Genomic DNA, 23,783 nt, shown 5'->3' with positions numbered 1-23,783 from the left:
CACCCTGATTAAAAAAAGTGGGGTCATGTGTGTCCTTCTAAAAAAGGCCACCTTGGGGACATGCCAATTATGCCATTGCCCCTTGTGTGTTGTCAAGCCTACAAGTCTCATCTGAAAGGGAAAAAACACCCAAACACAAGAAAGTCCTAACTTGTGGGTTTTTTATTAAGGCAGATGGTCACCTATTGTGATAAATGGTGGGAAACAATGACTTCCAGATGTGTGATATTAAAATAAGGATACATAATCCTTAACCTAACCTCAGTCAAAATTCTACAGGCCTGGTGTAAGCACAACCTAACAGGTATTTTAGTCTAGTGATACAGATCACCAGATCAATATTTGGTTATGTTAACAGTAAGCTATCTGGGTGACTGCATATCAGCTTAGATCCTAGAACCTGGTACATTGTGATATGCAAATTCCAACAAGCTCTCAGGTCCCAAACTTGTTCCTGGATCAATATATATATATATATATATATATATATATATATATATATATATATTACACAGCCATTGATGAATTGACAGGGTGGAGCAAGGCTTTCTTTTACAGTAGCTGGTTGGAATATGCATAACGGAGGAATAAGATTTGGGTGCTAAATAGTAAACTGTACTAAAATAGTGCTAAATAGTAAACTTAACGTGGAGTGAAAGTACCAAATTACATATCAGAGGCACTTTACAATATTATATAATACTTTTTATGTGCTTTGAGAGAAAACAACAGCATCTGGGGATAATCAGGTCACACATTGGATGTTTCAACACCTGTCACAATAAACCCTTTTTTAACACACTGGATGATCCGAAAGAACCTATGTCTAAAAGGACTACTCTTAGTTTCTAATGGCAGTGCCACTCATAACTAAATATAACTAAGACACATTCTCAATTATCTCACTTTCCGATGCTGGAAAGTCTGCCACTATGCAAATTAGCTTAAACAATGTGTTACCAGCGCTCTCACCACTTTAAGATAGTTAGGGACCAATGGTGCCATTCCGTATCTGTCCCAAACCCTTTCCATTACATTTATAATTCATACACAAATCAAAAAGGAAAAATGGAAAGTTCATATTGATTCATGAAAGTCCAGATTTTTATTTCTGATTCAGATATGATTACTTAAGACATACTAAGGAGGTGAAGTGACCACACCAGGTCTCAATTCTTTTTTTTCTTTTCCTGGCTTACTCCCAGCTTAACAAATATTGCAAAGTATATTTTTAATTGAATCGTGATGTACTTTGTGTATTTTTTCCAGAAATATGCAGTAATTCAGCATAACACCTGCACTTTGGCCCGGATTTATTAAAGCTCTATAAGGCTGAAAAAGATACACTTTCTTGATCCAGCAAACCTGGAATAGATTTAATAAAGTAATTTGTTATTTGTTAGCAAATGTTTTAAATCCTGGACCAGATCCATTCCAGGAATTTTGTATCACCAAGGTTTACTGATGAAAGTGTATCTTCTCCACTCTTGGAGAGATTTAATAAATCAGGTCCTTTATGCAGGCGGGTCACTGCTCTTACTTTGTGCAGGGTGACTGGTCCAGCATTCACCTGCCTGTATCTATCTGCAGCCAGCCTATAGTGGGAGGAACTTCTTCTTCCCACCCACAAGCAGATTAATTTCCTAAATTGTAGTTATTGAGCTATATAGGTAAAAATGTTTCCTGCTTGGCATTCTTTTAAATACATATCTGCAGGACCTCACTTTTAAAATTGCTTGAGGTTATAATAAATTGGAATCAAAGTTCCACTTTTAGGTTTCCATATTGAGGCAGGTCATATTGCAAAACAGGACAGGTGATGTGCCTTGTGTAATAGCCCTTCCTACATACCTGATTGCTCCAGGTATCTGGCAAAAAAAGCTAAGCTGTGCATGCGCATTGTCCGCTTTGGATGCCAGGGTAATCACCAATCTCAGCTTCCACTGCGCATGCCAGGAATGAATGAGCATGGGCGCTCCTGTGTGGGAGTTATGTCCTACCGTCCGAGCAAATCAAGATTGCTGAGGATTGTTGACAGGAAGAGGAGAAAGAAGATGGCAGCACCCTGTATGGGAACAGAGACACGTGAGTGTTGTAGAGTTTAGTTCTGCTTTAAATGGACAGTTCCAATGTAAAATGCAACAATGGTTCACAGATTGGAGAATCAAATGTGAATGTGCGCTATTGTTTAAAATAAAAGGTCAAATCCTCACTACTCTTTGCCATTGTATGGACAGCAATACTGAGATCTGGCAATGTTTTTTACTATAAGGGCTGAGGAATAGGTCATCAAACCATTACCAGCCTGTACAATGCGGAGTAACCAGATCAGCCATCTGCCATGAAATATCTTCCTCCACACCAGATGGTTTTAATGAATGACCCTGGTTCCTGATTGTCTGAGCAGCCAAACTCTTAGGGTTACGCTGCCAAATTCCCAGGGTCAGAAGTTTTCAGAGTTGATTACTAACCCTGTTTAAGGATGAATAATTCCTCAAAAGTTACCATAGCTGGTTTAGATCCAAGAAAGAAAAGTGACATCATGCCTAAGAAGCATTCCCTGAGAAAGGCAGTTTAGCAACGCTGCACTACGGTACTCCTCCCATACAGAGCATGAGGCAACGCACACATTGTATGCTGAAAACCTGCATTGGATTAAAACTTCTCTTGCATAGATATATTGTCAGGACTGCCCGCTGCAGACCATGTCACTTGCCAGTAGTGTATACCCAGCATGGAAGCGCTGACAGCTCACATGATGAGTGGGGAAAGGTCATTCTGGTACAGAAAACATGCCTTTCCATCTCTCCACCTCCTTATCAAATATTCTGTCCAATCTGCGCGCCCTGGGTGTTTGTGCGGGTGCCATGGAGACTGAGGGCAGATATTGCGCGGGAAATTCCCCTCACTCTGCGGATGTTGGCCCCAGGCTTATGCAGGGAGGGGTTGAGTTGGGGAGGGAGTCTTGTCCTGATGAAGGGTGTGGGGTTTCTGCCTGGCTGAATTGTGGCTGCATGCCTCTTTCGCTAACATCATTCTGAAAAGAGGCAAAATAAATAGAATGGGATATCGCGGGAGCTATTGCAAACTTGGCGACTTGCAATGCCGCAAGAATTGTAGAAGGAGCATGGTCTGCAGACTCCTGTGTCTGTACGTCTGTCTACAACTTCTGCACTTTGTTAGGAGTGCTATTCATTGCCGCTCATTGTCTGTCAGTCTATTCAAGTGTATACAAATTGAGTCTCCAAGCAGCTCGCCATTTCTACCCTCGCCTTCTGATAAACATAGAAAGCAGTTACAGAGAACTATAGAAAGTATAGGTAAAGCTGAAATGTATTTTTTTAGATATGTGCATATCTATCCCAAGACTCCACTTTCAAGGATTGCTCAGACTCAGTACTGAAGGAGGGTTTGCGTTTGATTCATTTGGAAAAAATTCTCTTAAAGTTTAGAGATTCAGCACTTTCCATGGCAGACTATATGTAAGGGGAGTCTTGTAACTATATGTAAGGAGAACCCCCACATAGATTACAGAGTTTGTCTGGGTGTGGAATGATCAGGGTCTGTAGAAACCGTAGACAATTTTCTGCTCCAGTGTCCCTTTAACATAGAGGTCTATAAAAGGATGGGTAGGTGCCCCTTTCCTCCATCGTATCAATTATGCGGAGTGAGAATATGGAGCATTCTGGACTCGCTGGGATTATGATTTTGACGACTTTTTCTAGTTAGTATAGTAGTCCCATATTAAACCTAAATTGCATGGTGCAAGGTATCCCTATGAGGAAAAGTCCTCCCTGTCGAGGTGGCGGTGAGTGATATTCTGCATGAAGTGGGAAAAATTCAGGGTCTTGTGAAAGGCAGGATGCCACAGGGCACCTGGATGAGAGTGTGCCAGTCGTTGGGTCAGCAGCCATTTTTTCCTATTTCTTGATCACCCTGATAGAGTTTTGGATAGCAAGATTTTTGTAAAAGGATTGCATGAATAGGTAGATGGGAGCTCTTCTTGACCTTCGGGAATATTGTAGGTGAGGGAAGCTTTGAGATATCGTTCAGTTAGTTTGGCTATCTGAATGTGCTGATATACTCTGTTTATGTATTTATATTTCATTTATAGCCATTTATGTTTTTTGTATATATGTAAATATGCTTTTATGAAAATCATTGATGTTTGTTGTTTGAAAACTTTTAACAATGAACAAAAAAGTACATTCAAGCTTTCTGAAATCATCACATTGCCCGTCCTAAAATGCCTTAATGAGTTGATGTTACTTACAAGGTGTGGGCGTTCCAGGACAGGCTGCATTGACATGTAGGTCAGCTACCATATTGTGAATATCTATACTAATACTCCTTTAAAGTATGAGGTGGCTGAGATGATGCTGGGAGTCCTCCAGCAAGAAATGAATTGAGATTTATCTGACAATTCCCATACAGGCAGATTAGTTGGAAAACTTTGCATATGCATAAGACCTAAACACCATACACACTTTGAATGTGACTCTACCATACAGGCATTTGTTTCAGTTTACAATATTAACTACCCAGCAGACTTTGGTATGAGAGAGAATACACCAGGAGAAACCGTGGGCAGTCCAAACAAAAATACTTCTAGTGTATTTAGACCCCCCACCCTCCAAAACAATAATCTGCCTGCCCCTAGGTGTGGTGGCTAAATTAGTTCTTTTTCAGCCTTAATTTCTTTTCTTTTCACCTAGTAATGTTGCAAATAACACTCTTCCTGCCCCTTTTGTATATAAGGCTACATACACACGACAGATAACTCTCTTCCGATTATCGCCTCAGGGCTGATATGGGACTATAATCTGATGTGTGTGCTCATCGTTCATAGATCCTTCCTGGTAGGTCCACGAACAATCCTAATGGAAGTGAAGGGGAGAGAGCACAGTGGGGTTCTGCTTCGTCATTCTCCTCCCTCCCGTCTCCATTAGGCAAAATGGTGCTGTATGTACAGTGCTCATTCATGCATTGCTCAGTCTTTTGTCATTGGAAAGGATTGTGAAAGATCCTTTCCAATGACAATTATTGAACGTGTGCACGTAGCCTTATAAAGAAGCCATGGCTGTCCCATAGGCCGAATTTCAAACAGGTCTGACTTTGTTCATCTCCATTATATGAGGGGTGGGGGATTGGTAACATATAAAACCTTTGTGCAAAGATGGACTAAGATATTAAAGAATATTAAACCCAAGAAAATATTTTAATACAATAGTAATTGTAAGGTTGTTTTATGCTTTTAGTTCATCTAACAGAAAAAGACAAGGCCATTTCATTTTGGCTATATATATATATATATATATATATATATATATTTGAATGTTTACTGTACTTGCTGTAGATGTTCTTAGCTTAACAAGTAAGCTAATACATTCACCACATCTGGATTTGCTGCCCTATATTATATTTTCAGTCCATCATTGCACCAAGGTCTTGTTTCACAACTCCTGAATTTGTAACAATGTCACCGCGAAAATCCACATAACATTTTTTCCATTAAGCGTGGGTGATCTGTTTCCGAACAGTGAAAAATAAACACAAATACGGTCCTTTTCCTGAACATGGAAAGTATGTTGACAAAACAGTCCAATCACCCACAAACATTTGAATATCTTGACTTGACGAGTCAAAACATACAAAGGATCTTAGTGAAGGCCACACCTAAATCTGTGACAAAGGTAGACCTTATGGACCATGTAGAGTTATTTTTTTATGGTTCTGGAATTTTGAAAGAACATGACAAAGAGAAATAACAGGTAAAAACAGGAATAAGGGGGTGTAGATGAATGGGGTGAGAGGGATAATATAAAAATAGTACATACTAAATGAACTGTTATCAAATTAGGGGCACATTAAATATAGATTCTGTATAATTAGGATTTATGTAAATGTCTGTTGAAGAAAATTAAATAAAAAACAGAAAAAATTGGAAATGGTAGTAACTAACTATCTTGTTTTCATCATATCTGAGTATATTCATGGTAATATTACTGTCTAAAGGGGTATTGCGGACATACTAATGGACATTTTTCTACAGACTGATGTGTAAGTGTGTGGGCATGTCATTGCTGGTTCCTGCCTGTGCATGTCATTATTAATGGATATAATAATTGGCTGCCTGTAACAGAATACCCCACATTAGTCTTGTTATGTAGGATCTAGACCGGTGTGCTATTTTTGTGGGACTAAACTGTCCCTTTGCTATTCTGAGAATTCAGAAAAACATTCAAAGCAATAAATGCCTTAAATATTAATCTGGTGACACTATAAATGGCTTTTGGTCTCACTTTTGATAATGCACCAGGTATGGATAGCTTTTGTTTCCATATTTGGGACCCCAAAATGAAGATCTATAATAAATGTTTGTATGGTTAAAAATGGTAGATTTACGTTTTATACACATTTTGGGGTACTAAAATATGGACAAACTCACATTTAGGGGTTTTAGAAAATGTTCTCTAATTCAGTGTTACTCAACCTAGGTTTTGTGGATTGTTCCTTCAAAGGTTGCTAGCGGTTCCTCAAGCAATGAGCAATTTTTGACTCTCGGGTCAGTTTTACTGACACCAATTATGTTTTTGGCTATCTGTAAGGGGTGACATTCTTACCACTGACCACCAAGCTAATGTACTGTGAAATACAAATATAATATTTATACAAGAGGTTTCCTAGGACCTGAAAGTTCCCCCACTTTTAAAGATAGGTTAAGATACCCTGCTATATTACCTGGGGGTTGCAATATAAAAAGAACTTCTGTTCTATATTGCAGTTGGAGATGAGCAAACTAGATTGAACTGATCAAGATTTGATGGAAGTCCCCCTTCTTTTGCAAATGAAGAACAGACCAAATATTTGGCCAAACTCCACCGCTACTGATATGAGATTTATCTATACCATAATAATGCCAATTATTTCATACAGTATTTTAAATTTATAATAAAGGCAATGGTAGGTCTGAGGTTTACAGTTGGTTGGTCAACAAGTGCATCTGTTCTACTACAATCTAAGAGTTTCAAACCTACTACTGTATTCTTTATGTTCTAAACTACATTTTGAGTTCAACACTAATATTCAGACAACCACAGATGTGGCAGGTGGATGGAGCTGGGAATTGGGGTGCAAAGATTTCATTTAGTAAAGAGATACCTTTAGCCACAGGGGGATTCAACCTGCTGTGGTTTAGTTAGAATAATCCTTTAAATTCACTGCCAGTAACATAATACTCACCAAGTACTTACAGGGACTTACTAATCAGGGACTTCCAGAAGACTGTAATAGTCTGTAAATGCAGTAAAAAGGTGCTGCAAAGTTTAATCTTCCACTTCAGATGTACAGATAGCCTGGATTAAACTCAATTGCTAGATAATAAATCTACCTGGCTTATTTCCTCACCTCTTGCCTAAAGATTTTCCTGCTATCATTGATCATCTCCCCAACACGGCTGCTCTCTGATGAAATAGTCAGTGTGACAAGAAACATGACAGCCGTGGGTAGGGCTCTGCTGTCACCATCACCTGCTTTGCAGGATGAAAGTAAAACTGCTCCTGTTTTTTTCCGTCTTCTGTATTCGTTCAAGTGCCGCTAAAACACTATATAAGAGGCAAGTGAGAAGCTTGATCCAGACACGCCATGTTAATATATATGCATAAGTAAAATATTATGTGCATGCACAGGCAGATCTTTTGCTGATCATGATAAAAGACCCAATAAATGTTTGTTCTTCAGACTACTGCCAAGCACCATTGTCGGCTGTAGCTGTGCTGGCAATGTTTTTTTCAGTAAAATGCACAGGCAGTATAAAAAATTCTTCCTCCTTGTTATCAGGCAAGTGTTATTTTTTAAAATAAATTCACACTGAAATAACAAAAAGAAGATACATGAGGCTCACAGGTTTATAATTCTCATTATTTTGATATCATAAGGTTACTTGGGTTCATGACTGAGGTCACCTTTCTGCCTTCTGCTGCAAATAGATCTGAAACAGGTGTGACAGCCTTCAGTATACGGACATTGAGTATGCTTCATGTCTGTATTAACACCTAAAGTTTCCAAATAACAGCTGAAACACTGGACTTATAGGGTAAAGTACAGTTATCCAATTTCCTCCAGCAGTAAAGGGCACTCCAGTTGGGAATGTGCCATTAGAAAGATGTGTCAATGAGCTTTTGTTCTCTTTAAGTGGGTTTTATATTTCCATACAGGTCTATGGAAATGAAAAATCTGCAGGTGAGAAGCAGGTCAACTGCTGGTAGAATGCTAAGAATGAGTGCCTTTAAAGTCCAAATCATCTGTGGTTATTCCCATACTTACCAATATAGAAGGGATTTTGGCATTTGTTTCATTTGCTTGTAGGATCATCTTATTCTTGTATGCTGGTCAAGTGCACCATTCATTAAATTTTGAATGATCTAAGAAGTGTCTTAAACTGATACCATCGCACAAGCCCAAAACCTGTAGACACTGTCCTTATCTGTGACTTGCTTTGCCCCCAACGTAGTATTCTTTTGGGTGAACTGCTTTTGGCTCCAGGTCCTATTATTAATATTATTATTAAACAGGATTTATATAGCGCCAACATATTACGCAGCGCTGTACATTAAATAGGGGTTGCAAATGACAGACAAATACAGACAGTGATACAGGAAGAGAGGACCCTGCCCCGAACAGCTTACAATCTAGTAGGTGGGGGAATTTACACACAATAGGATAAGAGATGGACAATAAAAGGAGCTGGGTATACTTTTATGCCAGGGATGCAGTGAATATATCTAGGGGCACATTCAAGATAATGCGATTTACATTTCTTCATTACATGTTTATTGAATACCTGTACTTTTTTTATTACCCTTAAATTCCATTCCAGTGGCAGAGGTCACCACTTACCATCTCATGTGCATTGGCCCGTGCCCACTGCAGGTACTGGGTTGTCCACAGTCTGGGCACAGGTCCACCTGGCTTTAATCATTTGAAAAGCTGACCCAGAACAAGATTGTAGATCTGGCAAGTCAGATCACCTAATCTGGATAACTTTATACAACATGATACACACCATCTCTACATTCTGTTAATGTGTGGCTGTACATGCTGAGAGGCTCTTTGGCACGTGGCTATTTATTCTGCATAGAAAAAACTGCACACATACAACATGTCTATGAACTAAGTGTAATGTAATCAGACAGCATGTGTAATTCACCTGCTTTCTGAGGTTATTGAGCCACTCTTGTATCTCTATGCATTCATATTTCTGTAGTGAATCATCACACTGTTCCCACTGGGGAAATCTCTCTAGCTTTGAGGTATATTGAAAGTATAGCACTAACTTTTTTTTGTTAAATTTTAGATTTTGGTAGATTTTTCTTTTGTGTCTCCAATGCTTAACACTTGTCATGCTGAACATTATCATTTGGACAAAAAGTGATGGGAATCCAACATTTTATAGTCACCGAAACAAAGATAAATGGGAAATATTCCAATGGGGACACCTGTTCCAGTAAAAATGGTCTAGATAAATAGATACATATAGATTCTAGATTTTGATTGCTCCAGGCAAACGCTGGTAAAGGTTCAAGATGAGAAACTAGCAACTATATAGCTGTCCCTTGACATTACACAGTGATCTGAACTGCTGGAAAACAAATAACTAATGACTATTGCTGTTTACTATTGAGAGGACACAGTGGGTACCTTTCACGTGTCCTTTCCCATCCTTTCATATAAAAACAGCCTTGTCTGCATAGGCTTGTTTGTTCCAACTATGGGATCTAGTGCCTGTGTGTAGTCTAACTTCATATTGTGTCTCTAGGACAGAGGCACAGCAACATTAAGAACTTGTCCTACTCTATACAAAAAAAACCAGAAAATGTTAACTTTTAAAAATGTTAACTGTTAAGTTGTTCATGTCTAATTTCCAGTAATTGATGTGTGTGTATAGATATATATATATATATATATATATTGATATTTTTAACTACCTTGGTATTGAATGACTATATTGGCATATATCATTCTTGTATACATTTCATATCATTACCCAAAATACTGAATAAAAAAATTCCAAATGACGTAACTGTCATATGTGTGTATGGCCACATCTGATAAAGCACCACCCAAATGTTTATTCTAAACTGTTTATTCCAACTCTGTCAAGCAAAAAGTAAGGGGGTGGCCACTGTTGGCTTCCTTTTATACAGGCTAGTTGCTTAACTGTGCTAAATAAATTTGGATCACATACACAGAAAAAGCATGCTGTATGTAAATCAATATAAGTAAAAACAGTCAGAATTCCTCATCTTTCTAGATCAGTGGCTCAGACACCATTAAAGCCAGTAATCCCTAAATTTACAGACTCTGGATCGCGCATGCGCGACTTCCCCCCAGAGTGTTGTCGTGATGCCAGAACCTGCTCACCCTCCTATCACAGGTCTGAGCCTTCGATGGAAGAGTGGGTGGATTGTGTCCAGAGACATAACCAGCCCACTGCCCTGAGCTTGCAATGCGTACCAAAGACGTGGTCCGCAGCTCCGGCCGGTGCGCCCCCCCCCCCAAGCGGGGTCCAGGGGTCCACGGACCACCAGAATTTTCTTGCGGACCACAGGTTGGCGACTTCTGATGTAGCCCTTCACTAAGTTAGGTCTCTGTGCTCTTGTGGCCCAGCTGTCAGACGGCCGGGGTTTGGGGACCCTATGATTAAAGGCATAGCATGACGGCCAAGGAACTAGCATTCCAAAATTCCCCATGGCAAAGTTAAGTTAAGGTAGAGACATAGGACGGTATACTAAGTCATTTTGAAGGTGCCAATACTGACCGAGTTCTAATTAATGCAGCTTGCCTGGTTGGTGTTCGGATTTTCTACCTTTAACATATCCAGAATCTTTGACCCAGAATAAATTTGCAGCTCAGGTGTTCGGGTAATTGTAGCACAACTTGTCACAAATCTGTATGTTTGATTTAGGTATGTGACTGAAACTACTGAAAGCAAAAAAGCAGCTTTATAACCAAGCAATTGGCATTTTTGTAGGATGAGTTCTCCAATGGCAGCTTACATTATCTCTCAGAAAAGGTCCACTTTAAGGCCTAAACTGAGTAAGAATGATTAAAATCTGCCAGTGGTTTCCCTGTTGTGGAGATGTCACCCATAGTCTCAGTGAAAGAAATGGGTGTGCTGACTGCAGTGGCCCATAGCAGTGTATCAGGTTTCAGAAGTTCTGAGCAGTCAAACAATCTTTAGTGCTTGTTTCATCTGGTAAATGTATCTATGTATGAACACTGATCACATTAAGTAACAATACCTGAATTTCAGGTACTACCCCAGGTTTCTTCAGGTTTTAATGCCAGTCACATGTACCACATAATGCCTTGTTTTCTGTTATTAAAAAGCCAGTCCCTTTAAAATTAATCTTTCAGTTTTTAGCACATGTTAGAGATTTAAACCATCTGATACTTTCTTGTATCTCTTGATTTCTCTGTTGGTAAGATCTCTGAGTTTCTGGGTCTGCACACCTGTTGTGGCCATCATGAGGAGTTCCTATTGGATTTTGTATTTGTTTTTATTGCAGTAAGTGGAGCTGGAACACATAAAGGTGTGCAGAAATACAGGAGCAGTAATTTAAGCAGGCAGATCTAATGTTGATGAAAATGTACGATTAGGGTAGCAGACTCCTAGCACTTTTGTGGATTGCTTCTTATAAGCCTCTCTCACTCTCTCTCTCTCTCTCGAATTATCTATAAATATGGGTACAAATAAATAAGGCCAAAAGATTAGAGACAACCATAAATAATTTCTTCCAAAATTAAAATATGAAACCTGACTGGTAGCTGCGGGCAGCAGATCTACATTTACATTTTCCCCTAAGTATTGATTCAATTGCAAAGTAATTTTTTAAGGTCTGCCTTTGTCTAAGAATATTGTAACCTCCATTCTGCACATATGTAGCATAGCTAGATCAGGTGTATTTTGGAAATTTTATTCTCTGTCATTCGTAAAGTTCTGATCTCTCTTTGTACACGTTTCTTCCAGATCACTGACTTATTAAGCACTGGCAGCTAGAATTTTCAGAAGCCACATGCAGCCTCTTATGTCCCTTGGAACAGGCTGCTTTTAAAATATGCAATTTTGCTAATGCAGAGTAAAGTGACAGGTTCTCTTGAGAGCGCTCCCTAAACACCCTGAAACTTGTCTCCCTTGCACTCCCAGACACTCTTTTTCTCCTATGGAGTCTAATCTTGATGTGGGGCTACCCTGGGATTAGGACCTTCTTCACTGCCTTACATGACAATGTTTATACCTGGTGAATGGCTAATTAAGTGGCAAGCATGCCAAATGTCCTGCAAGAAAGGAAAGAAAGTCACATGCGTCTCTATACCTGGGGATACAGGGCATTTTCATGGGCTCTGATATTTCTATAATGTTGTAGGTAAATTGAGTTTTAGCAGGAGGAAGAGGCTGTGGTAATAGGAGAATGTTTCAGAACTAGAAAAGACAAACTGACAGCTTTATTTGATTATAGCACAGACACCAAATCTGGCTGATAACAACTGCATTACAAAATGATCATATATCTATAAATATACTTCACCCCCTGGTTGGTTCTGGGGGTTACTTGCTAACTTTATTTACATGTATACCCAGCCAAAGCAGCTATGCCTGTGTGTACCAATTTACAGAATTAACATATGGTCTTCAGAATTTTTGACACCACAACCTGTCTATGGATAGCCAGCCAAAAAATAAACAAATGTCGGCCATAGTACATGCAATCTAATTGTACAATTTCATTTAGTCCCACCAACAGCTATGTAATGCCAAAGACTATTTGGCTGGTTATTATTATAAATATAGTCATGTCACTAGCTGTGCCTCAAAGGGGCTCACAATCTATTGGCCTTACCATAGTCATATGTCTTCATTACAGTCTAAGGCTAATTTTGGGAGAAGCCAATTAACCTAACTGCATGTTTTTGGAATGTAGGAGGAAACTGGAGTACCTGGAGGATACAAATGGAATGGATTTTAGCTAGTGCTTAATTTGGTTGATCTAAAGGAGACAGAATTAGTACAATCAGATTGTAATGCATATGATTAGAGAGAAGCGAAACCTGAAAAGTAAAATATTGCTAGCCTACTGATATTTAGGTAGAAAAGACTGCATGTTCAGCAGCCTGATGGCAGAATTTTACGTTTGACACATTGATAGCTGTGCATTCACATCTCAGTATACAAGAATAAATGCTGGGATAAATGATCTGTGTGCATGCCTTGGAGTTATGTCGTCCAGCCAATGGCACCGCCAACGAAGGTGGCTGAAAACTGATCCAGGAAAACTGGAATGAGATGGAAGGGCCAGCAATAAAGGAGTAGTTGTTGCAGTGCTGCATGGGTGCAGTTATATTGTGCAAATAGGCTGTGCATAACTGTATATTATGGCAATAGCTCCTGGAGGACCTGAAAAGTTCTACTATTTGCATTATTAAAACAATATTGTTCACTTATGTATAAAATCAGGAGACAAGTAACACGCGGTGTAAGCACATGTTTGCGGCACTGCATCTTATAGGGAGGGGGGTCTGGGTTCAGACACTTTGAAATAGAGCTATTCTGTAGCGCATGGCATGCAGGGTACCAGCTGCCCTCCCAGTCATGTGTTCTCACATCAGTACTGGGTGCACCTGGCTGGCCAGCGTCCAGTGTGCGTGTTGCTAAGGTAGAACCATAACAGGAAGATGAATCCTGAATGGATATTATAATCTACACAGCATAAACTGAATAGAGGAGCGTGGGAGCTTAGAGCTTCTGTTAACCCATTCAAGAGCTAGGAGAGGCTCAGCCAGCTCCCTCGCAAATCCATCCCACTCATGTGTTGTCAAGGTTTCAGCTGAAAAAGACCCCAATTCTTGCAACGGATTGGTCTCCAGTGTCATTGTCAGGAAAAGCGCGCCTGTGATTGGGGGAGCCGCCTGCTTGGGTTCCCTCCCCTGAACTCAGAATGGCTTAGTCACTGTGTAAGCAAGGACGATGACATCATGCTTTTAGCTGGTACACTTCCCATCCTGCTAACTGACCCTGATGTAATCTGCTTTCTTATACCGCATGAGTCATAGTTTAAGCATAGGTGCACGTTTTTTTCACAATGGGCTGGGTCTGCTCATCACCTGAACATCTTCTATACACCTGTAATCTAAAAGAATACACACACAAGATCTGCAATAACCATTTCCCAACTAGACTTTGTTATAGACGACAAGATCAGACAGTAGCGGACTTCTGTGTCTAAAGCAAAGGTCTGCTGACTGCATGGTTTTAACACGATACGATCAGACAGCGCTGTTTTCTTTAATACAGAAGGATCTCTAGATATTATTAGCTTCTTGTATCCAAAGCCGGATGAAATTTTCACATGCTGCAATCAGACTGAAAAATCTACTAAACTTAAAGCAGACTTTTCTATTTTTGTAGCGTTGCCTCTTGTAAACATTTATCTCCTTCTCTTATATAATCACAAAACATTTTATTTTTTAAAATACTTTTTTGATTGAAGACACTTGAAGAACTTGTGAGAAGAGAGAACCACATAACACAGTATGAAGTGGCAGGTGCACATCGGTGGGCAAAATCATTCCGATGCATGGATGAATATGACCACATCCTGTGCATGCATACGCAGCGCTCTAACAGGGTATGATCTTGGCTGCCCCATACCACAGACACACAGATGGTGTCACATACCATGCATGCGTCCATTAAAGCACTAAACTAAACTTCTACTTTTATGAATAAATGATCAGCTAGGTCATTATTGCTGAAAGGAACAGGCAATGTCCGTCCTGCAATAACCCCTACTACGTGCCTGATCACTTATTATATAGCATTGCATAGCTGCCACCATCACATACTGCAAATGTGAACCCTGAGATTGGAAGATAAGGTCAAAAGCTGGTGTCAGTAATCAATATGCATGGAGGAGACAACACCTAACAAACAATGCAAATGTGTTTTCTATGAATGTCATATGTTAACATGGTATTGGTGTTTTTTTCCTTTATACATGTAGGTGGAAGTTCCTCTTTAAAGAAGAACTCCAGGAATGTTTACAAAAGACTCCCAGAGGAAAGTATAATAATGTGTTAAGAGCGCTTTCCTCTGTGTTGTCCCTTATAGTATACTGTAAAAAGATAGGATAACTAATTTAACAAGCTTAGTGCTGTTATGTGTTATTTCAATTGAATCAACTAATTTAATAGAAACAATAGAGAGGGACTGGAAGTGTTCAGTAATTAGTACCGCTCCACACGTGCAGCTAAGAACTCGCAGCGCGCCATCACAGAACAGCATAGAGGAAAGTGTAAAGAACTCGATAAACTTATCTGCAACAGTCCTTTCAGAATATTATAAGTGGAGTTCTTCTTTAAAGTTTATGCAAACTGTAATAATGAACTTCCCATATTTGTGTTTGTTATTTGGTCTGTTTAACATACAGTTGGATGCGTTATGGTATATCCAAATGCTAAGTGTGTGTAACAACCTTTGATCCTGCTAGAAATTGTGACAATTGCATCTCACAATGTTTGGATTGCTTGAATTTACACATTCTGAAATTTTGTGTTGTGGAATTTATTGGCCCTATGTTAATAAACAAGTAAATAAATCTTGCCTATAGGCAGGCGTTTAATGGGCCAGTTCCTATTTCACATTAGGGATTTATGTAGCCTATCTGACATCATCTGGAGTTTCCTTTAATGCGGGATTAGCAGCGCCTGGATGATGGTATGATCTAACATATGTCCACTTCTGGCTGACTGTTGCATCTCTACATTCCGCCTGGTGTAACTGTCACTCAGATCATTACATCATGCTGTTGGAAGGAAACTGACTCACGCTTGAGGTTTGAGTGAGAAAGTTATGGGATGGCATCACAGACCTTTTTTTTTTATTCATGTGACTGCAATTGCTTCACCGCAGCTGAAAATCCCCCTCTGCGCTGTGGTAGCAACAAGTACAAAAAGATCATTGGCCATTGTTATATTGCTATAAAATAATTCCAGCATACATCTGTATATGGCTGCTTTATCTTAGCACAGGGTCTATAGGTATAACCTTTTGTTATCCTTGCTTGATTTTACCCATTCAAGTCATCTTTGCAAAAGGCAATGCAATGTGTTTGAAAAGATAAAACTAGGTAAATAATGAAAAATACTTTTCTAAGAATGTCAATTTATTTTACCTTAGGTCAGCAAAGGCTCTTCACTCTTCTCTCAAATGCTAAACCTATTCTTAATCCGAATAATTCAGTGTTTCTCAACCTTTTTAACATAAGGCAACCCTTGAAATAATTTTCAGGTCTTCAGGAAACCCCTGCTATAATTACTATATCCACAGCTCACAGTATATTAGTGTGATGGTCAGTTGAGGTAAAGTGAAGAATTCCTCCTACATTGCTCACAAGTGAAGGATGTAATCCTTACAGATGGCCACATATAAATATAATTGGTGTCATTTAAGAGGCAAAAACTGCTCAGTGCTCATTCTACAGAACCCTGGTTGGGAAACATTGTTGTAGTGCATTATATATATATATGTTGGATATCATTATTTAACATTGTGTTTTTGTACTTTGCAGAAACATTGGTAAATCAAAAGACCCAGATATATTCTCCCAGTGGTTCCTTAGCACACACACCTGATTCATTTGTAAGTGCTCTGAAAAAGGGAAGCCCAGTCCCTTGAAACACATTGGCTGAATTATCTTACCAATGACTAAATTACTAATAAAGTCTGGAAACAAACTACTTACGTGTATAACATTTCACTAGAAGTGCTTCTCATGGCAAATCTGCTTGTCTGTTCTGTTATCGGCTTGTCTGTTATGACCTGTAAATAAATAAAAATAAAAATAAGAGGAATTGTTTGATTGTTTCCTTCCTCCAAATCCCCTAAAATTTCAAGGGCTCCCTGCCCACAAGGCCCAGAGGGAAATCTGGACCTGTAGCCCTAACAATGTTCTTATAAGCTGCAAAAATAAGAATTAAAGGTAAACTGCAGTCAAACATATTGCAGCTTTCACTACAGACTCTTCTTCTGCACATTTAGTTGTCTAGGTGTCATGCTAATTTTGAGTTACTGATATTGGGCCTAGTGTTTTTTATCTGATTTTCCTTGTTTGCATGCGGTTCATATTAGTATGGAAGCCAGAAACAGGCGGGTAATCGGCATTTTAAAATATACAGCAGCAATGCTAAACCTTCAAATGCCTCTCAAGACGAGATGAGATGGCTGTTAATTGATTTTAAATAAGCTCATATGAAAGTTAATGTGGTGGACTTTCTGAACATGGCAATGATTCCTCGATGACAATTGCTGTTCACTGATTGCCATTACTTGTTGTCTGAAGTTCCTCTGGGCTTGGCTGTGCTTGAGAAGCAGCACTCTCATCAGCAGTGACACATTAACCAAATTATCCTTAATTGACCTTTACATAGTTTCAGCCTCTGGCTTTTAGACACAGAAAATCAGTCACAATATTCAATTATCTATACACTATGAACAAGCAGGTTCAGAAGATCCAGCTGATGCTCAGCTATGTATTTCATTATATCTCTCATTTTCCTTGAATATAAACCATTCTTGTCCCGGTGCCAGAAAGGGTTTCCAATTCCTTCAATTGCTGGCACATATAAATAACCATGTTTTGGGGCTGATTAAATCCAGTTAAGGGAGGGACTAAATTCAACTGGTCCCAGAACCTGTGTAACGTAAGTAAATTATTAAAGGGACAGACTGCCAATCAGGTCTTGAAAGTAAATCTGTGACTATGCACACAAGTGCATGCAAAAATATAAACAAGCAGCCCTTAATACCCCTCTGTATCAACAGACATTGTGGAGGAATTTGTCTTGAAAATTCACAACCCAGGAAGTGAAACCAAAGCTTCTTTCCACAGAGGAACGAATCTTGGTAGCTTGGCAAACCTACAATGTAAACAATCAGCAGGTGTTTAAAACCAAGTTTAAGTTGTTTTTCTTTTTAACAGATTACGGTGTACTTGGGACAAATTCTTTTACAGTCAGTAATGAGTTGATTTAAAATATTTTACTTTTTCTTGCTTGCTAAGAATATGTAAATAATTTAAAAGAGAACTGAGGGTTAACCAAAAAAAATAAATAAATAAAGGTACGGAACAATAAAAGTTAATAACCATTGCAGTTATTGCAAAAAATTCTGCATCCTCCTACATCCTGTTCTCTGGTGGCAATAGTACCATATTATTCCTGAAGTGCCAGTTGACATAAATTGAAACAGCTAACCAGGGGTGTAGTCGTAAAAAAAGAAGAGGGGGGAACGGTAATAGTGAAGGCTATTCATGGAGAGCATACAGGGAGAACCTAAAGGGGGTCCCGAAAAAAGTGAGGGCTTGGTGTGTCCACGTGTGCCCGCCCCACTACACCCCTGCAGATAACTCACCTAAGATGTGATAATCTAATGCAGTCACATAGGGGTTGATTTACTAAATTAATGTAGGCTGTTTACTCATCAAAGTGAATTATTGCCTTGCAGAGGATAATTTACTTGGCTTAGTGAATGTGGTGATAGTTCAACTCAATCGTGTGATAGGAAATCTAAAAACAGGATTTTCCTTGCACATGATTGAATGGCTGAGGTTAGCAGAGGTTTATCTCATTTACTAAGCTAAGTAAATAATCACTTTCAAGCAGATAATTCCATTTGCTATGAGGGCAGACTATATTCCTTAAGTAACCTAATGCCCATAGTAACATCAACATGTCCTCCTCTTTCATAGCTAGGGGCTATAAAATTGCATAGCCTTGGTCCCTTTAGATTTGCATGCTTTTATTTTCTATGATGATCAGGGGTATGATAACACAGAAAGATATCATGTGTTTCATACAAACGCAAGGGCAGAAAAATGAATGGAAAGAAAAGTAAGACATGAGAGAAAAGTGCTGAAAAATGTAGTTTTGTAAAGTTATTCCCATGACTTCTGGATAGCATGGGAGATGCAAGATAACCATTCCCAACAAACCCTTTAGATACAACAGATTTAGCAACTTTGAAAAATAGGGTTCAGGCAGTTCTTTATTGCAGAAAGGGAGAGGGGATGTTCCTTTTGCAATAAAACATACTTACCTGCCTGATGATTGTCCTCAACTGTGCTCTGCTGAGCTGCACATGCACACTTTAGTGTAGGATGATGGAATACCTGTCAAATTCCGGCAGCTGCACATCTTTCTTTGGCATGTGAAGACAGAGATCAGACAGGTAAGTATGTTTACCAGAGTTACATCACCTGGCCTATCAATATGGCCAATGACCTGACTCCATGAAGAGGAATAGGATAGCGGCACCCACACCAGAGTAAGGCTACGTACACACAGGCAATAATTGTCATTGGAAAGGATCTTTCATGATCCTTTCTAATGACAAAAGACTGAACGATGCTTGAACTAGTGCTGTACATACAGAGCGGTTCTGCTATATGGAGAGGGGAGGGGGGAGAACGACAGAGCAGCACCCCGATGCATTCTCTCCCCTTTACTGTCATTACAATGGTTCCTTGTCTGTGGATCTGCCAGGACGATCATCCAGACANCGAGCACTGTACACATGCCAGATTCTTGTCCGAAATCAGCCCTTAGGCGATTATTGGACAAGAATTATCTGACGTGTGTACGTAGCCTAAGGCCAGGTCGATGCCATTAACAAATTAGGATCAAGCAGGTAAAATCAATCATTGTCCTTCGGCAAAAAAAAAAAACTGCCTTGTCCCAAATTGTTATGTTTTGGCATTATTTCTCCTTTAAAACACCTGAAGTAGAGTTCCTTTATCCACTATCAGATAGTGTTAAAAGAAAATTGATTTTTAGTGATGGAAAACTTTGTACATAGTTTTGTGAAAGTTCAAGTTTCCCTAATGTGTTGCCTAAACATTAAGTCGTAGTACTTGATAGTCTGAGAGTGAAAGATCTAAGAGAACATGGACAGATATCTGAATTTTTGTACAAATGTTTTCTGTAGGTTGACCCTCAATATATGCAGAAAGCAGGTTAGAAGTGCTGCTCTCTTACTAAACTGTGAGAACACGGCTTCCTGAGAGATCACACACCTCCCTGTGGATTCCACACTGGGTCAGACGTGGGAAGTGGCTGGTGTCGATCAGAGATCAGGTCAGAAAAGAAACCAGACCATTTCCCAGTCACTAGATATCAGATCTAGAAAGATACTAACACCCCTGACCTAGATACAAGTGGAGGAGTACAGACACATATAATTATCACTGATAGTTCTTATTTATAGATAATATTAGGATATTCATTGCATTAAACCTAATTCTAATTAAAGGGGAATGTTACACTATTTCCAATATATATGTCCATAAGTGCCCAAAGACTACATTTTGTAATAAGTATGGTATTATGCAAATAATAAACAGGTTATGTATTGAGAACTTTTTTTTAGTAATCTCTTCAAACTTTGATTCCATTCACCACCATTTATCAGCACCACATGCCTTGGTAATGAGATGTTCTTATTCCTAAATTCATTTGCAAAAATAAATCTGTTAACAGTAACGACACATACTAGGACACGGGGTACATATTTTCTGTAACGAAAGGGTATAAAATATAATGAAGCCTAGAAACTCTACTATCCTATACAACAAAGAGCAATTCACTGTATAAAATGAATTGTTTCCCTAATGGAAGAGTTTATATAAAGCTTTTATGGAGCCATAATGCATTCTTCCTCTTCCAGGCTGTCTCCTAGCAGGTGTGAGCTTGGATAGCAGTCATGGAGAGTATCACTGTGCAGTGTTTGGAATCACTGGGGATAATCTGGCCAATCACCCTCTGAGATTATCACTGACTGATCTGCTGATGAGTGATAAAGGAGTAAAGAGGATTATATCTGCACTGGAAAGCTAAGGAGGAAGTGACGATATTCCAGTACATGGAGGAACTCAGCAGGCTGGTCATACACATGGCAATTTCGAGCCATCAAATGTTGAAAAAATGTTTCTTTTTTTGTAATGACAAGGCAATAATGGGGTCAAATCATATTTTCAATTCTTGGAATTAAAGTTTTCCCAAGCGAATGTGGCCAAAGAATCAATTTCAGAAATGATGGTGCTAATTGTTACTGCTTCACAAATAGGTTTAGTTTATGAAAACTCTAAGATTGTAAGCTCTTCTGGGCAGGGTCCTCTTCTGTTCCTTGTTTGTATCTGTCTCTCCTTTGCAACCCCTATTCAAGGAAAAAAATGTTGGTGCTATACAAATAAATGTTTTTTTTTTTAATTAATAAAGATTATTCACTTTAAATTGCAAGTCTGCTTAGTAGTTGGGCCTAAAAACCAAACAAAAAATAAACAGAATTAGGGGAATATCTCAAACTATACTTCCCATTCACCCATCTATGGCAAAAAGAAGAGTGATGTCATGAGTCTTCTTGTATAACCTGGGAGCACTGGGGGTCCCAAATATTATTAATAAACAGGATTTATATAGTGCCAACATATTACACAGCGCTGTACATTAAATAGGGGTTGCAAATGACAAACAGATTCAGACCGTGACACAGGAGGACAGCACCCTGCCCTGAAGAGCTTACAATCTAGGAGGTGGGAGAAGTAACACAATAATAGAAGGGGAGATAATATCCCCAGAATCTTGCTGAGTTTGCAGAAAAAAGATGTAAGTATGTTTATGTGTGAGATGCTTCTGCCCAGCTTGTAGGTTTATACACTCTTTTTGAAATAAAATGTTATTAAAAATTGAAATAATAACAAAAGAAATTGGCACATTTGATTCATACAAATCCACCTTTGAATATACTCTGAAGGTGGATTCACTTTGTGGGTGGTAGATTGCTGGCCAGTTCTTTAAAATGTAGTGATTCTCTGGCATACTCTCTGGATTGATTTTATGGATTGAAATAGATTTAAATAGAATAAAAAAAGACTATGACTGATTACAAAACAGGAACCCCGCCAAACATTCTAAAACAAAGCCATCGGATTTTCTATTGCATTTAATGTTTTTTTTAAACTCAAATACTCAACCTTCAATCAGAACCTTATTCATGAAGACCTTTATTGATATAGATTTAAATATGAGGTCTGTTGCTTACGTTGCTACCTGTTTGACCACCATCAGAGCTATCATATCAAAGCCAATTTAAAGCTTCTCTGATGGTCATATTCTGCTATTTTTGGGCAGGACATTGGCCAACATCACATTTTCCAAATGTAGAGTTGCAACTTCATGCTTCACCTGCCAGTATGAATGATCTTGGTCACGCTGCTGAGGTCCTCCCTGTGCACTTCTCCTCCATTATTATCCTCCTTTCCTTTTGAATGGTTCTCTTTAAAATAGTGTTTAATATCCTATCCTTTTAGGCCTATGCAATTTGAGCTCTAGCAAACCATGATGAGACAACGTGCCCTCAGCCACAATGACCATGGTGTCACAAAGGACCACTGGCAAGGCCACGTTGTGTCACCATGGCTTGCTGGAACTCAAATTACACATGGCTGGAAGGACAAAAATACAAATCTTGTAGCAGGTAAAACTACAGTCATGTAGATATTTTGTCTGTATATTTAGCCTTTTGCCTAGAGTTCAGCTTTAATTTGTTAAGGAATGCTGAGAAAGAGTGGAATGAAGGAATATCAACCCTGCTAAGCTAGCAGATGTCTTTGTGTCTGTAGGTGGAGTCCTTACATCCCATGACAAGTTATGGTATCCCTCGCCCACCAGCAGTGCACACCCTATGGTATATGCACTATACTCCTTACTACAGAGCTATGTGTGGATCGAGCAGCTGCATTCCATCCTCCTCCTCCGCTCTCCTCCTGGCTAGTCTGGATCGGACAGCTTGCTAGGACACATTAAGTACTAACCCTAAATAACATAAATTCTATATGTGTATAGATAGACAGTGGGAGGTGACATAATATTGATTACAGAGAATCCCCTTTCAGCAGATGCTGATATCCGATAAAAACTAAACTGACAACCACCATTACTTATGGAATTCTTCCTGGGCCTATTGGCATGGCTGGCTACAGTGTCCAAGTCATCCCCAAATATTCAAGAGAAAATAATGAAAATAAAACAATGATCTGGGCTTCTCCATGCACAAACCAAAACTTCAGGTCAATAGTGACACTTGAAGGCCTCTCAAGAAAATACTTAGTTGTAGTTAGTTACATTCATTCTGCATTACTGAAGACGTTTCACAGCCTATGAAAGCTGCTTCATCAGTATCATCTTCAACTTTCCAAAAATAAGTGCAGTTGATTGTGACTAACTATCAGTAGATATACAATGACCTGGGTAAATGAAAACCTTAACAAATTCTCAAGAAAACCTTCACATCCAGCAGCACTAAAGCAGTCAATACAACTGTGGGAAGACACCCTAAACACTACTTTGAGAAAGCAACATTAAAAACGCGGTTAACGGGCAAGGTCCTCTCCTCCTCCTGTGTCACTGTCTGTATCGGTCATTTGCAACCCCCTATTTATTGTACAGGGCTGCGTAATATATTGGCGCTATATAAATACTTTTTAATAAATATAATAATATTAATATTATTAATAATAATAATAATAATAATAATATAGCAAGTTACTGCTGCAACAGGACCCCTGCTTCACTTGATGTCCAGACCATTTTCTCCTTTTTGTAGAGAAGAAACACTGCTGACCCTTCTCATCCAATCCTGATGTATCACGGGCACAGTTAAATACATCCAA

General features: G+C 39.0%; 1 long non-coding RNA gene across 1 annotated transcript in view; it reads right to left on the bottom strand.

Annotated features, from left to right (window-relative positions):
* LOC140343770 (uncharacterized) overlaps positions 1-23,783 on the bottom strand; it is a 56,713-nt gene that overhangs the window by 18,018 nt on the left and 14,912 nt on the right. The window contains exon 3 of the long non-coding RNA XR_011923412.1: positions 16,803-16,879. This is a non-coding gene — a long non-coding RNA (uncharacterized lncRNA). The remainder of the gene's footprint in view (positions 1-16,802; positions 16,880-23,783) is intronic.

The sequence above is a fragment of the Pyxicephalus adspersus genome, chromosome Z (assembly GCF_032062135.1).
Source record: "Pyxicephalus adspersus chromosome Z, UCB_Pads_2.0, whole genome shotgun sequence".
Lineage (NCBI taxonomy): Eukaryota > Metazoa > Chordata > Amphibia > Anura > Pyxicephalidae > Pyxicephalus > Pyxicephalus adspersus.
The sequence above is the reverse complement of the archived record's forward strand: the minus strand, read 5'-3'. Positions and strand labels throughout refer to the sequence as shown.